Genomic DNA, 12,006 nt, shown 5'->3' on the forward strand with positions numbered 1-12,006 from the left:
AGCGGTGCTGTGGAGAAAATGGCGCTGGTGAGTGCTGAGGGAGAAGCCCCACCCCCTCAGCGACGGGCTTCTGTCCCGCTCAAATATAGTAAAAAAATGGCGGGGGCTCTTATATATATATACAGTGCCTAGCTGCATATATATTTATTTTGCCAAAGAGAGGTCTATATTGCTGCCCAGGGCGTCCCCCCTGCGCCCTTCACCCTTACACTGACTGCCGTGTGTGAGGTGTATTGGAGCAATGGAGCACAGCTTTACTGCTGTGCGTTACCTCAGTGAAGATCATGAAGTCTTCCGCCGCCTCTGAAGTCTTCTTTTCTTCTCATACTCACCCGGCTTCTAACTTCCGGCTCTGCGAGTGGGACGGCGGCGCGGCTCTGGGACGGACGGCGAGGGTGAGACCTGCGTACCGATCCCTCTGGAGCTAATGCTGTACAGTAGCCTAAGAAGCAGAGCCTATCAACTCACAGAAGTAGGTGTGCATCTCTCCCCTCCGCCCCTCGATGCAGGGAGTCTGTTGCCAGCAGGCTCCCTGAAAATAAAAAAATCTAACAAATATACTTTCTGTCAGGAAACTCAGGAGAGCTCCCTGAAAAGCACCCAGTCTCCTCTGGGCACAGTAGTAAACTGAGGTCTGGAGGAGGGGCATAAAGGGAGGAGCCAGTGCACACCCAGATCTAAAGTCTTTCTAAAAGTGCCCATGTCTCCTGCGGAGCCCGTCTATCCCCCATGGTCCTTACGGAGTCCCCAGCATCCTCTAGGACGTAAGAGAAAAATTATACTGGCAGAAAAATCCAATTGAGTGATTAAACAGCTCCAGAGCTGCTCTGTAAGGCAAGTAAAAGGGTGTGGGCCCTGCAGCACTACCTGTAGTTTGCATTGTGCATTGGAAGCCTAGTTTGCTGTCTGTTTCCACTTCTTTTTTCTTGAGCCCCTCCCGTCTATACCCTTGTGCACTATCCTGACTTCTCCTCCCGTCTGCTTCCTTTGTGCCTTCCAATGCACAATGCAAACTACAGGTAGTGCTGCAGGGCCCACACCCTTTTACTTGCCTTACAGAGCAGCTCTTGAGCTGTTACAGTGCCCAGCTGCTGCAAGAAATCAGCGTGAATGCTTCAGGGGCTGGGGCATGGCCAACATGAGCCCCACACCGAAGGAGGGTGGGGGTGTTTAATGCGAACTAGGGGTCTCGCACAATGCGAACTACAGGTAGTGCTGCAGGGCCCACACCCTTTTACTTGCCTTACAGAGCAGCTCTGGAGCTGTTACAGTGCCCAGCTGCTGCAAGAAATCAGCTTGAATCCTTCAGGGGCTGGGGCATAGCCAACATGAGCCCCACACCGACGGAGGGTGGAGGTGTTTAATGCGAACTAGGGGTCATCCAAGTGCCGCAAAAGGCCGCCATGCCCTGCACGCCCCTTTTCTCTTTTCATATGCAGACGAGGGTTGAAGCCAACTTTGACCCACTGCTTGGATGACATCGCCATATGCAAATCCATCTGCTGCAGGCCTTCCCCCAGGAATGCTTGCACTAGTTGTTGCATTTGGTTTGTTGTTTGGGGGTGCTTCAGTATTAGGCAGCCTTCTGCCCTCCCATGTTCATCTGAAAATATGTGTTCTCCCTGCAGTTGTTGTCCCCAGATGAGAGTTCCCTTGTGCTGCCTCAGTTGAATCTCCTTTACTTGACAGAGATGTGCCTGAGCAGCGGCCCTCCCCAGCCCTATCCCAAATCATACTTATTTTGCATAGGAGATACCATGGTCATGAAGACTGTTCTCCCAGGGTGCGGTTCATTCATTGCATTCTGGGTATGCTGACCCCTGTGATTTCCCCAAATGTGGGAAACTCGACTGCATTATTTAATGCGAACTAGGGGTCATCCAAGCACCGCAAAAGGCCGCCATGCCCTGCATACCCCTTTTCTCTTTTCATAAGCAGACGAGGTTTGAAGCCAACTTTGACCCACTGCTTGGATGACATCACTTGCTGCCTTTCCAATGAAGCAAGTTTAATTTAATAATAGGTGAAAAACCATCCCTACAAATGTGTTAATCAGATACTTGGCTTTGTGGACACTTTTCAGAGCACAAATTTGTTAGCATAAAAATAAAGCCAGAAAATGAAGAGCTGTTTAATCACTCAATTGGATTTTTCTGCCAGCATATTTCTTTTTCTCTGCAACCCACTGCTAAATTACATCAGAGATTACATCAGAGAAGGCCAGGTACCCTACACCATAACAGGGGGTTTGACATTTTGACTTGTCTACTTAAAGATCACCAAAATCTGATAACAAGGTCAATTAAGTCCCTGGGTGGGATTGAACCACCAACCTTTTGGTTAATAGCCTTACACACTAACTGATTGCGCCACAGCGACACTTTGCAAAAGTGCATACTGACAAAGGCTAATAAGCATTCATCTAGAACGATTCCTAGAAACATTTTAAAAAGTCAATAATGTGGAGAGTTTTTGTAAGATGTTTCTTCCATCAACCAATGAAGAAACACATTGGTACTTTCCCATGATGAGTGAGTGCTTCAGGATCTTTTGCACTTACATGTGCAGCAGAGTACTGTAATGGAAGCATGCTGGGTCCATAACCCAGAGGTAGGCAGATTGAAACTATCCTCTGCTATATGCATTTTTTTTGTTAATTAAAGTAATCCAAAACTGGGATTGATATTTTTGCTCTTTTATTTTTACTTAAAGTACAATAACTTTTACCATTTTAATTTGTTTTAATAGTATATTGACAGTATTGTTTTCTTTCAAAAATCCAATTAATTTTCTTTACCCGATTATTAAAATGGTAATTGACAAAAACAAACTACATTGTCACCAGAAGAGCAATACAAAATGTACAAGTGATATATTAAAATCATCTTTCCAGCTTGAATTTCAATGATGCATTGGGGCAACGATTTTGTGAGAAACATCTTCACCCTTAAATAAAGATTTTCTTAATTCCTTACCTGTGTGCTAATTAGATATCACCTTGTTTTTACATTAAATAGACTTCCACATGAGAAAACAGCAAAGATGCAGTGGCGTTAATGTTTCCTGGTGTCAACCTGTATTATTTCCGTAGATATTGAAATGAGGATGCATCTTGCTGCCTTTCCAATGAAGCAAGTTTAATTTAGTAATAGGTGAAAAACCATCCCTACAAAGATGTTAATCAGATACTTGGCTTTGTGGACACTTTTCAGAGAACAAATTTGTAATCATAAAAATAAAGCCAGAAAATGAAGAGCTGTTTAATCACTCAATTGGATTTTTCTGCCAGCATTTTTCTTTTTCTCTGCAACCCACTGCTAAATTGTGCTTCCTAGCTGTTTTTTTATAAAATCACTTAATCAAATCTAACTCTGATTACATCAGAGAAGGCCAGGTACCCTATACCATAAGAGGGGGTTTGCAATTTTGACTTGTCTACTTAAATATCACCAAAATCTGATCACAAGGTCAATTACGTCCCTGGGTGGGATTGAACCACCAACCTTTTGATAAATAGCTGAACACACTAACCGATTGCGCCACAGAGACACTTTGCAAAAAGCCCATACTGACAAAGACTAATAAGCATTCATCTAGAACGTTTACTAGAAAAACTTTAAAAAGTCAATAATCTGGAGAGTTTTTGTAAAATGTTTCTTCCAGCAACCAATGAAGAAACACATTGGTACTTTCGCATGATGAGTGAGTGCTTCAGGATCTCTTGCACTTACATGTGCAGCAGAGTACTGCAATGGAAGCATGCTGGGCCCATAACCCAGAGGTAGGCAGATTGAAACTATCCTTTGCTATATGAATTTTTTTTTTGTTCTTTAAAGTAATCCAAAACTGGGATTGATATTTTAGCTTTTATTTTTACTTAAAGTACAATAACTTTTACCATTTTAATTTGTTTTAATAGTATATTGACAGTATTGTTTTCTTTCAAAAATCCACTTAATTTTCTTTACCCTATTATTAAAATGGTAATTGACAAAAACAAACTACATTGTCACCATAAGAGCAATACAAAATGTACAAGTGATATATTAAAATCATCTTTCCAGCTTGAATTTCAATGATGCATTGGGGCAACGATTTTGTGAGAAACATCTTCACCCTTAAATAAAGATTTTCTTAATTCCTTACCTGTGTGCTAATTAGATATCACCTTGTTTTCACATTAAACAGACTTCCACATGAGAAAGCAGCAAGGATGCAGTGGCGTTAATGTTTCCTGGTGTCAACCTGTATTATTTCAGTAGATATTGAAATGAGGATGCATCTTGCTGCCTTTCCAATGAAGCAAGTTTAATTTAGTAATAGGTGAAAAACCATCCCTACAAATATGTTAATCAGATACTTGGCTTTGTGGACACTTTTCAGAGAACAAATTAGTTAGTATAAAAATAAAGCCAGAAAATGAAGAGCTGTTTAATCACTCAATTGGATTTTTCTGCCAGCATATTTCTTTTTCTCTGCAACCCACTGCCAAATTGTGCTTCCTAGCTGTTTTTATAAAATCACTGAATCAAATCTAACTCTGATTACATCAGAGAAGGCCAGGTACCCTACACCATAACAGGGGGTTTGAAATTTTGACTTGTCTACTTAAAGATCACCAAAATCTGATAACAAGGTCAATTAAGTCCCTGGGTGGGATTGAACAACCAACCTTTTGGTTAATAGCCTTACACACTAACTGATTGCGCCACAGCTACACTTTGCAAAAGCACATACTGACAAAGGCTAATAAGCATTCATCTAGAACGATTCCTAGAAACATTTTAAAAAGTCAATAATGTGGAGAGTTTTTGTAAGATGTTTCTTCCATCAACCAATGAAGAAACACATTGGTACTTTCCCATGATAAGTGAGTGCTTCAGGACCTCTTGCACTTACATGTGCAGCAGAGTACTGTAATGGAAGCATGCTGGGTCCATAACCCAGAGGTAGGCAGATTGAAACTATCCTCTGCTATATGCATTTTTTTTTGTTAATTAAAGTAATCCAAAACTGGGATTGATATTTTTGCTCTTTTATTTTTACTTAAAGTACAATAACTTTTACCATTTTAATTTGTTTTAAGAGTATATTGACAGTATTGTTTTCTTTCAAAAATCCACTTAATTTTCTTTACCCGATTATTAAAATGGTAATTGACAAAAACAAACTACATTGTCACCAGAAGAGCAATACAAAATGTACAAGTGATATATTAAAATCATCTTTCCAGCTTGAATTTCAATGATGCATTGGGGCAACGATTTTGTGAGAAACATCTTCACCCTTAAATAAAGATGTTCTTAATTCCTTACCTGTGTGCTAATTAGATATCACATTGTTTTCACATTAAACAGACTTCCACATGCGAAAGCAGCAAGGATGCAGTGGCGTTAATGTTTCCTGGTGTCAACCTGTATTATTTCAGTAGACATTGAAATGAAGATGCATCTTGCTGCCTTTCCAATGAAGCAAGTTTAATTTAGTAATAGGTGAAAAACCATCCCTACAAAGGTGTTAATCAGAGACTTGGCTTTGTGGACACTTTTCAGAGAACAAATTTGTTAGTATAAAAATAAAGCCAGAAAATGAAGAGCTGTTTAATCACTCAATTGGATTTTTCTGCCAGCATATTTCTTTTTCTCTGCAACCCACTGCTAAATTGTTCTTCCTAGCTGTTTTTATAAAATCACTGAATCAAATCTTACTCTGATTACATTAGAGAAGGCCAGGTACCCTACACCATAACAGGGGGTTTGAAATTTTGACTTGTCTACTTAAAGATCACCAAAATCTGATAACAAGGTCAATTAAGTCCCTGGGTGGGATTGAACCACCAACCTTTTGGTTAATAGCCTTACACACTAACTGCTTGCGCCACAGCGACACTTTGCAAAAGAACATACTGACAAAGGCTAATAAGCATTCATCTAGAACGATTCCTAGAAACATTTTAAAAAGTCAATAATGTGGAGAGTTTTTGTAAGATGTTTCTTCCATCAACCTATGAAGAAACACATTGGTACTTTCCCATGATGAGTGAGTGCTTCAGGATCTCTTGCACTTACATGTGCAGCAGAGTACTGTAATGGAAGCATGCTGGGTCCATAACCCAGAGGTAGGCAGATTGAAACTATCCTCTGCTATATGCATTTTTTTTTGTTAATTAAAGTAATCCAAAACTGGGATTGATATTTTTGCTCTTTTATTTTTACTTAAAGTACAATAACTTTTACCATTTTAATTTGTTTTAATAGTATATTGACAGTATTGTTTTCTTTCAAAAATCCTATTAATTTTCTTTACCCGATTATTAAAATGGTAATTGACAAAAACAAACTACATTGTCACCAGAAGAGCAATACAAAATGTACAAGTGATATATTAAAATCATCTTTCCAGCTTGAATTTCAATGATGCATTGGGGCAACGATTTTGTGAGAAACATCTTCACCCTTAAATAAAGATGTTCTTAATTCCTTACCTGTGTGCTAATTAGATATCACCTTGTTTTCACATTAAACAGACTTCCACATGAGAAAACAGCAAAGATGCAGTGGCGTTAATGTTTCCTGGTGTCAACCTGTATTATTTCCGTAGATATTGAAATGAGGATGCATCTTGCTGCCTTTCCAATGAAGCAAGTTTAATTTAGTAATAGGTGAAAAACCATCCCTACAAAGATGTTAATCAGATACTTGGCTATGTGGACACTTTTCAGAGAACAAATTTGTTATCATAAAAATAAAGCCAGAAAATGAAGAGCTGTTTAATCACTCAATTGGATTTTTCTGCCAGCATTTTTCTTTTTCTCTGCAACCCACTGCTAAATTGTGCTTCCTAGCTGTTTTTTTATAAAATCACTTAATCAAATCTAACTCTGATTACATCAGAGAAGGCCAGGTACCCTACACCATAAGAGGGGGTTTGCAATTTTGACTTGTCTACTTAAATATTACCAAAATCTGATCACAAGGTCAATTACGTCCCTGGATGGGATTGAACCACCAACCTTTTGATTAATAGCTGAACACACTAACCGATTGCGCCACAGAGACACTTTGTGAAAAATACATACTGACAAAGACTAATAAGCATTCATCTAGAACGTTTCCTAGAAAAACTTTAAAAAGTCAATAATCTGGAGAGTTTTTGTAAGATGTTTCTTCCAGCAACCAATGAAGAAACACATTGGTACTTTCGCATGATGAGTGAGTGCTTCAGGATCTCTTGCACTTACATGTGCAGCAGAGTACTGCAATGGAAGCATGCTGGGCCCATAACCCAGAGGTAGGCAGATTGAAACTATCCTTTGCTATATGCATTTTTTTTTTGTTCATTAAAGTAATCCAAAACTGGGATTGATATTTTAGCTTTTATTTTTACTTAAAGTACAATAACTTTTACCATTTTAATTTGTTTTAATAGTATATTGACAGTATTGTTTTCTTTCAAAAATCCAATTAATTTTCTTTACCCGATTATTAAAATGGTAATTGACAAAAACAAACTACATTGTCACCAGAAGAGCAATACAAAATGTACAAGTGATATATTAAAATCATCTTTCCAGCTTGAATTTCAATGATGCATTGGGGCAACGATTTTGTGAGAAACATCTTCACCCTTAAATAAAGATTTTCTTAATTCCTTACCTGTGTGCTAATTAGATATCACCTTGTTTTCACATTAAACAGACTTCCACATGAGAAAGCAGCAAGGATGCAGTGGCGTTAATGTTTCCTGGTGTCAACCTGTATTATTTCAGTAGATATTGAAATGAGGATGCATCTTGCTGCCTTTCCAATGAAGCAAGTTTAATTTAGTAATAGGTGAAAAACCATCCCTACAAATATGTTAATCAGATACTTGGCTTTGTGGACACTTTTCAGAGAACAAATTCGTTAGCATAAAAATAAAGCCAGAAAATGAAGAGCTGTTTAATCACTCAATTGGATTTTTCTGCCAGCATATTTCTTTTTCTATGCAACCCACTGCTAAATTGTGCTTCCTAGCTGTTTTTTTTATAAAATCACTGATTCAAATCTAACTCTGATTACATCAGAGTAGGCCAGGTACCCTACACCATAAGAAGGGGGTTTGAAATTTTGACTTGTCTACTTAAAGATCACCAAAATCTGATAACAAGGTCAATTACATCCCTGGGTGGGATTGAACCACCAACCCTTTGATTAATAACCAAACACACTAACAGATTGCGCCACAGAGACACTTTACAAACGTACATACTGACAAAGGCTAATAAGCATTCATCTAGAACGTTTCCTAGAAAAACTTTAAAAAGTCAATAATCTGGAGAGTTTTTGTAAGATGTTTCTTCCATCAACCAACGAAGAAACACATTGGTACTTTCCCATGATGAGTGAGTGCTTCAGGATCTCTTGCACTTACATGTGCAGCAGAGTACTGCAATGGAAAAATGCTGGGCCCATAACCCAGAGGTAGGCAGATTGAAACTATCCTCTGCTATATGCATTTTTTTTTTGTTAATTAAAGTAATCCAAAACTGGGATTGATATTTTTGCTCTTTTATTTTTACTTAAAGTGCAATAACTTTTACCATTTTAATTTGTTTTAATAGTATATTGACAGTATTGTTTTCTTTCAAAAATCCACTTAATTTTCTTTACCCTATTATTAAAATGGTAATTGACAAAAACAAACTACATTGTCACCAGAAGAGCAATACAAAATGTACAAGTGATATATTAAAATCATCTTTCCAGCTTGAATTTCAATGATGCATTGGGGTAACGATTTTGTGAGAAACACCTTCACCCTTAAATAAAGATTTTCTTAATTCCTTACCTGTGTGCTAATTAGATATCACCTTGTTTTCACATTAAACAGACTTCAACATGCGAAAGCAGCAAGGATGCAGTGGCGTTAATGTTTCCTGGTGTCAACCTGTATTATTTCAGTAGACATTGAAATGAGGATGCATCTTGCTGCCTTTCCAATGAAGCAAGTTTAATTTAGTAATAGGTGAAAAACCATCCCTACAAAGGTGTTAATCAGAGACTTGGCTTTGTGGACACTTTTCAGAGAACAAATTTGTTAGCATAAAAATAAAGCCAGAAAATAAAGAGCTGTTTAATCACTCAATTGGATTTTTTTGCCAGCATATTTCTTTTTCTCTGCAACCCACTGCTAAATTGTGCTTCCTAGCTGTTTTTATAAAATCACTGAATCAAATCTAACTCTGATTACATCAGAGAAGGCCAGGTACCCTACACCATAACAGGGGGTTTGAAATTTTGACTTGTCTACTTAAAGATCACCAAAATCTGATAATAAGGTCAATTACGTCCCTGGGTGGGATTGAACCACCAACCTTTTGGTTAATAACCATACACACTAACTGATTGCGCCACAGCGACACTTTGCAAAAGTACATACTGACAAAGGCTAATAAGCATTCATCTAGAACGTTTCCTAGAAACATTTTAAAAAGTCAATAATGTGGAGAGTTTTTGTAAGATGTTTCTTCCATCAACCAATGAAGAAACACATTGGTACTTTCCCATGATAAGTGAGTGCTTCAGGACCTCTTGCACTTACATGTGCAGCAGAGTACTGTAATGGAAGCATGCTGGGTCCATAACCCAGAGGTAGGCAGATTGAAACTATCCTCTGCTATATGCATTTTTTTTTGTTAATTAAAGTAATCCAAAACTGGGATTGATATTTTTGCTCTTTTATTTTTACTTAAAGTACAATAACTTTTACCATTTTAATTTGTTTTAATAGTATATTGACAGTATTGTTTTCTTTCAAAAATCCAATTAATTTTCTTTACCCGATTATTAAAATGGTAATTGACAAAAACAAACTACATTGTCACCAGAAGAGCAATACAAAATGTACAAGTGATATATTAAAATCATCTTTCCAGCTTGAATTTCAATGATGCATTGGGGCAACGATTTTGTGAGAAGCATCTTCACCCTTAAATAAAGATTTTCTTAATTCCTTACCTGTGTGCTAATTAGATATCACCTTGTTTTCACATTAAACAGACTTCCACATGAGAAAGCAGCAAGGATGCAGAGGCGTTAATGTTTCCTGGTGTCAACCTGTATTATTTCTGTAGATATTGAAATGAGGATGCATCTTGCTGCCTTTCCAATGAAGGAAGTTTAATTTAGTAATAGGTGAAAAACCATCCCTACAAAGGTGTTAATCAGAGACTTGGCTTTGTGGACACTTTTCAGAGAACAAATTTGTTAGCATAAAAATAAAGCCAGAAAATGAAGAGCTGTTTAATCACTCAATTGGATTTTTTTGCCAGCATATTTCTTTTTCTCTGCAACCCACTGCTAATTTGTGCTTCCTAGCTGTTTTTATAAAATCACTGAATCAAATCTAACTCTGATTACATCAGAGAAGGCCAGGTACCCTACACCATAAGAGGGGGTTTGAAATTTTGACTTGTCTACATAAAGATCACCAAAATCTGATAACAAGGTCAATTACGTCCCTGGGTGGGATTGAACCACCAACCTTTTGGTTAATAGCCTTACACACTAACTGATTGCGCCACAGCGACACTTTGCAAAAGCATATACTGAAAAAGGCTAATAAGCATTCATCTAGAACGTTTCCTAGAAACATTTTAAAAAGTCATTAATGTGGAGAATTTTTGTAAGATGTTTCTTCCATCAACCAATGAAGAAACACATTGGTACTTTCCCATGATGAGTGAGTGCTTCAGGATCTCTTGCACTTACATGTGCAGCAGAGTACTGTAATGGAAGCATGCTGGGTCCATAACCCAGAGGTAGGCAGATTGAAACTATCCTCTGCTATATGCATTTTTTTTGTTAATTAAAGTAATCCAAAACTGGGATTGACATTTTTGCTCTTTTATTTTTACTTAAAGTACAATAACTTTTACCATTTTAATTTGTTTTAATAGTATATTGACAGTATTGTTTTCTTTCAAAAATTCACTTAATTTTCTTTTCTGTGTGCTAATTAGATATCACCTTGTTTTCACATTAAATAGACTTCCACATGAGAAAGCAGCAAGGATGCAGTGGCGTTAATGTTTCCTGGTGGTAGTGGGGGACTGTGTTTGTGCTTTCCTCTGGTCAGCTCTGGTAAAAGTCAGATTTCTTTGTCTCAGATCTTCCTCTAGCCTTGTTCTTCTTTCGAGAGTTCCCTTGTGCTGCCTCAGTTGGATCTCCTTCACTTGACAGGGGCGTACCCGAGCAGCGACCCTCCCCAGCACTAGCCCAACTCCTACTTACCTGCCAGGTGAGATACTATGATCATGAAGGTGCTTCTCCCAGGGCAAGGCTCACCCATTGCACTCTGGGTGTGCTGCTCCTGCGATTTCCCCAAATGTGGGAAACTTGACTGCATAATTTGTGTTTCCCCTGGTCGGCTCTCGTATAATTCAGATCTCTTTGTCTCAGGTCTCTCTCCAGCCTAGTTTGCTGTCTGTTTCCACTTCTCTTTTCTTAAACCGCTCCCTTCTATGCCCTTGCGCACCTTAATTAAATCTAACTCTGATTACGTCAGAGAAGGCCAGGTACCCTACACCATAAGAGGGGGTTTGAAATTTTGACTTGTCTACTTAAAGATCACCAAAATCTGATCACAAGGTCAATTACATCACTGGGTGGGAACCTTTTGGTTAATAGCCCATGTAAGTGCAAGAGATCCTGAAGCACTCACTCATCATGGGAAAGTACCAATGTGTTTCTTACAAAAATTCTCCAGATTATTGACTTTTTAAAGTTTTTCTAGGAAACGTTCTAGATGAATGCTTATTAGCCTTTGTCAGTATGTACTTTTGCAAAGTGTCGCTGTGGCGCAATCAGTTAGTGTGTATGGCTATTAACCTAAAGGTTGGTGATTCAATCCCACCCAGGGACGTAATTGACCTTGTTATCAGATTTTGGTGATCTTTAAGTAGACAAGTCAAAATTTCAAACCCCCTCTTATTGTGTAGGGTACCCAGCCTTCTCTGATGTAATC

General features: G+C 38.2%; 1 non-coding gene and 1 pseudogene across 1 annotated transcript; both read left to right on the forward strand.

Annotated features, from left to right (window-relative positions):
* The first annotated feature begins 1,732 nt into the window (after nucleotides 1-1,732).
* Nucleotides 1,733-1,911, forward strand: LOC134982303 (U1 spliceosomal RNA; annotated as a pseudogene).
* A 9,354-nt stretch (nucleotides 1,912-11,265) lies between these two features.
* Nucleotides 11,266-11,428, forward strand: LOC134982819 (U1 spliceosomal RNA). Its single transcript, XR_010191482.1, has one exon. It is a non-coding gene; the product is annotated as a U1 spliceosomal RNA (small nuclear RNA).
* Nucleotides 11,429-12,006: the final 578 nt, after the last annotated feature.

The sequence above is a fragment of the Pseudophryne corroboree genome (assembly GCF_028390025.1).
Source record: "Pseudophryne corroboree isolate aPseCor3 chromosome 12 unlocalized genomic scaffold, aPseCor3.hap2 SUPER_12_unloc_1, whole genome shotgun sequence".
Lineage (NCBI taxonomy): Eukaryota > Metazoa > Chordata > Amphibia > Anura > Myobatrachidae > Pseudophryne > Pseudophryne corroboree.